The sequence below is a fragment of the Zingiber officinale genome, chromosome 3B, assembly GCF_018446385.1.
Source record: "Zingiber officinale cultivar Zhangliang chromosome 3B, Zo_v1.1, whole genome shotgun sequence".
In the NCBI taxonomy this organism is placed as follows: Eukaryota; Viridiplantae; Streptophyta; class Magnoliopsida; order Zingiberales; family Zingiberaceae; genus Zingiber; species Zingiber officinale.
In genome coordinates, this window is record NC_055991.1 from 122,981,787 (window position 1) to 122,987,073 (window position 5,287).

Below are 5,287 nucleotides of genomic sequence, written 5' to 3' on the forward strand. Positions count from 1 at the left end.
ATCGACTGGACTTTTGCTCAGCACTCGACGCTTCCGGACTTTCTGTGAATTGGAATATCCAAGTATTCAGCGGCTGACTGAAAATCTAATTGGAGAGGAGCAGATATATTCAACCAGTACGATAATTTCTCCATATCGACCCCCTCAAGATACAGCAATGGGGCCACCTGGATATCCACTAGCAAATAATACTCCAGGCCCAAGTTTTCAGCCCATATACGAGCAGCAACCTCCTAAGGCAAAATTCAAAGGAGGAATGAATAATGAATTATGGACCCTACCATCAGCACAACAACAAAGTGGGGCCCTATTTGTTATTCCAGAACAGTTAAATTTATTTGATGACGCATTCTCAAGATGGGAATCCATTACCAAGAATTTTGTGGCAGCACAGGCCTTCTCAGACTCTAAAGAAAAAATAGAGTTTATTGAAAATCTGTTGGGAGAAATTGAGAAGATTACATGGATTCAATGGAGAATGACTTACCCTACTGAATATGATGCCCTTATTGCCATTAGTGAAGGACGAGAAGGTACATAAAATATTTTATCTCAAATGAGACGTGTATTTTCTGCTGAGGACCCTACTCAGGGTTCAACTGAAGTTCAAAATTCGGCATACAGGGATCTAGAGAAATTATCTTGTGATAATGTTAAGCATATCATTCAGTATATCAATGATTATATGAGACTGGCAGCAAAGACTGGACGCCTTTTTGCAGGACCAGAACTTTCAGAGAAATTTTGGTTAAAAATGCCAGGGGATCTCGGAAATAGAATCAAAACAGCTTTTGAAGCAAAGCATCCCGGTTTAACAGTAGGAGTTTTCCCAAGAATTATATTTGCTCATAAATTTCTTGAGCAAGAATGCAAGGATGCGGCATTCAAAAGATCATTAAAGGATCTATCTTTTTGCAACTAAATCCCTATCCCAGGGTACTATCAGAAGACTGGATCTAAGAGAATGGGGATCCGACAGTCAAAAACTTATAGAGGTAAACCACACAACACTCATGCTAGAATTGAAAAACGAAAGCATTTATTAAGAAACAAAAAATGCAAGTGTTATTTGTGTGGTCAAGAAGGACATTTTGCAAGGGATTGTCCTAATGATAAAAGAAATGTCAAAAGGGTTGCAATCTTTGAGCAATTGGAAATTCCTGATGATTATGATATTTTATCTGTACAAGAAGGAGAAGCTCAAAGTGACGCTATTTATAGTATTTCTGAAGGAGAAGATGATATTCTCGAGGTACAACACTCTGTCCAAACCTTGCAAATAAATTCATTATACATGTTAGGTTTGGAAGACGGAGGCTACAGGCAACAGATTAAGTTAACGGATGCACAGTCAAACTGTTTGCATCAATGGAGGCACAATGAAAAAATTATTGCTCCGCAGTCAACTACTTGTACCTGTTGCAAAAGATTAACTATTCAAAGGGCTAGGATACACTGTCCGGAGTGCTACCTTACAGTATGCAATTTATGCGGGCCCTATTACTTTAACAAAGAGGTACCTGTAACTCCTGCACCTGCAACTCCATTCTATCCTATGAATTTAATACAGGAGCAAAGAAATTATATCATCTGGTGTGAAGAAGAAATCCGGAGGTTAAAAGAAGAAGTCACATATTATAAATCACAATGGGAAGCCTTGCAGCTGGAACAAGACTTACAAAAAGACTTTTAAGAACTTGAAGAAGAAGCTGCAAATATGTTCATTGAGGAAGCAATTGCAACAGCATCAAAACCGTCTACATCAAGCCCACGGTTAGTAAAAAATATGCTGTACAATTTAACTGTGGAAATGGATATACCAGGTATTCCTAAATTCAAGTTAAAGGCAATTCTGGATACCGGCACAACGACATGTTGTGTAGACCAAAGATCTGTTCCCAAAAATGCTCTGGAGCAAAATACGTATGTGGTAAACTTCAGCGGCATTAACTCACAACAGTCCGCTAACATGAAGTTAAAGAATGGGCGAATGATTATTGGGGACAATATTTTCAGAATTCCCTATACCTATAGTTTTCCTATGGTTCTTGGGGATAATATTCAATTCATCATCGGGTGTAACTTCATCCGAGCAATGCATGGGGGACTCCGCATTGAAGGCAATATGGTAACTTTTTATAAAAATCTGACAACTATAAATACTTTACCATCTGTGAATGCAGCAATTGGAGAACTGGATTTAGATGAAGATGAATATATACAAATTAAAGAGATGGTGATATATTCAGCAGAACGAATTAGCCCATCACTCAAACAAAGGTTTGACCCCATATTACAGCAGCTGAAGAAACAAGGAATTATTGGAGAAAATCCTCTCCAACACTGGCAGAAAAACAAAGTTCTTTGTCATCTGGATATCAAAAATCCAGAATTTATTATTGAAGACCGGCCTCTTAAACATTTGACTCCAATCCAGAAGGAGGCATTTTCTAAACATATTAAGTCCTTACTGGACTTGGGAATTATCCGTCCCAGTAAAAGCCGACATAGAACAACTGCCATTATTGTCAACTCAGGTACTACTATTGACCCTGATACTGGAAAAGAAAAGAAAGGCAAAAAAAGACTGGTGTTTAATTATAAGCGCCTCAATGATATAACTCACAAGGACCAGTATAGCCTTCCTGGTATTAATACCATCTTAAAGAAGGTAAGCAATAGTTGTATCTTTTCAAAGTTTGATTTGAAAAGCGGGTTTCATCAAGTAGCTATGCACCCTGACTCTATAGAATGGACCGCATTTTGGGTACCTGATGGATTGTATGAATGGCTAGTCATGCCATTTGGATTGAAAAATGCCCCAGCAATATTTCAACGAAAAATGGATCTCTGCTTCAAAGGAACGGAGGATTTTATTGCAGTCTATATTGACGACATTTTAGTTTTCTCTCCAGATGAGAAAAGCCATGAGCAGCATCTTCAACAGATGCTTAATATTTGTCAACTGAATGGACTCGTATTAAGTCCTACCAAGATGAAGGTTGCGGTAACTGAGATTGAATTTCTGGGCGCAATTATCGGCAACTGTAGAATCAAATTACAACCACATGTTATCTCAAAAATTGCCGATTTCAAGGATAATGAACTCAAGACCACCAAAGGTATGAGATCATGGTTAGGTCTTTTAAATTATGCTCGGAATTACATTCCTAATCTTGGAAAATTGCTTGGACCTTTATATGCTAAAACTTCACCCAAAGGGGAAAGGAAGTTAAATCAACAGGATTGGAACTTGATAAAACAAATCAAGGAAAAGGTCCAACAACTCCCAGATCTAGAAATACCCCCTCCCGAATGCTACATTATTTTAGAAGTTGATGGTTGCATGGATGGATGAGGAGGGATCTGTAAGTGGAAACGAAGTAAATTTGACTCTATATCTTCGGAGAAAATTTGTGCATACGCAAGTGGGAAGTTTAATCCTCCCAAATCAACTATAGATGCTGAAATTCATGCCGTATTAAATACAATTGAGTCTCTGAAGATTTATTTTCTTGATAAAACTAAACTTCTTATAAGAACGGACTGTCAAGCTATAATCAGCTTCTTTGGGAAGACAGCAAATCACAAACCATCCCGAGTCAGATGGCTTTCTTTCACCGATTATATTACTGGAGCAGGACCTTTAGTAAAATTTGAGCATATTGATGGCAAAAACAATCAGGTAGCTGATTCTCTCTCTCGCCTAATATCAGTGTTAACTTTTTCAGAATGGCCGGAACAAGACCTTGGCAGGTTGGCCCTGGTTCCACAAGCGCTCAAGGAACTCGAGAGGAAACCCAACCAGGAGGCCCAGGAGATGTTGATCAAGGCCCTGAAGGCCCTCTCAGCCTCGCTGAACAATACCAACGAGAATCAAGTAAACGCCATAATCAACCAGTCCTACTCAACAGATTCGACCAAATCTCTGAAGATTTGCACCAACTGGAACAAAGAGCTGCAGTGCAAGCAATCAATGCACTCCAACAACTACGCATCATCCACTCACTAAAGTTACAAGAGTGCAATAAGTGCAGAGGAAAGGACAACTGGTGGAATGATTGGTATCCAGCTGTCAAGCAATGTGATGACCAACTGACTCAAGCATCTTATCTTCTGCAAGACTGTGTTTCTCGCATGCGTAACTTTAAAGTTTGAAGCGTGATGGACCCAACGAATGACCACTCAACTAATGCCCATACAAGTTATCAGCAGGCAGCTTTATTAAAGTAGCTTTGGTAAGCACTATAAAGATTCCTTCTCATCTTCTTATCAGAAAAACGTGTTGATGGGGCCCAATGAGCACTCAGCGTTCTCTATAAGAAGAAACTCTTGCAAGGAACTCAGGCATAACCTGAACCTTACTCGAGTTAGTGGGAAAACTAGTTTGTAAACCTTCTAGTTCTTAATTCCAAGATTGCAGTTTGCTCTCTGTGCTCTTTCTTTTGCGCTTCACTCTTCACTCACACTTTCACTTTCACGTTTCCGCCCCCTTCTGGTATCAGAGCTTTATAAATTCTTTTGTTTTGGCGTGTTGGCATTACATAATTCTGAGAAACAAGAGGATAGATCCTAACTTGGTTAAAACGGCAGGAGGCCTAAAGAAACCAAGGGCACATCTATATGAGATTCTCAGAAGAGGAACTACCCTCGCCAAGGCAACAAGAATCCCTGTAAGTACTGATCCCTTTTTATGAATAATTACATTATTTCAAGAAATCTTCATCCTATAGAGAAGCAATTTCTGCAACTGATCCTATAGAATCACCCTCAACTGGTTTCGCTAAGCCAAGTGATTACCAGGGTTCTACACCTAGTATTTCCACAATTATCAAGCAAAATAATACCCAAATCCAGTTACTTGTCCAAATTTCTGAAACATTAAAAGAAATTCAAGCCAGTTTGCAAAAACAAAATCCAACTGCTTTTCCATCAGACCTGATTACAAAGTTGCAAAACCTTACTCTCTCCAAGCCTAAAGAAAAGCCCGGAAAACTGTACGTTTTCAAAGATCCTTATAAAATCCTAAAGGAGGAACAAGAAAAATTGAAAGGATCATGGCAACCACAAGGACAGAGCAGCAGCAAGTAACCACAACACCACTATTTGAAGATCAAATACGAGGTTATCGGTGAAATCAAAGACGACTGTTCAACGCACAGCAAGCAGTAAGACCTGTTGGGCAAGCTCTTATTGGCGGTACTTCAACAAGGCATACTCTTGAACAACAAATTGAGCCTGAAACTCAACTACAATTATCAATGCAAGAACGAGCTTCTATAGTACC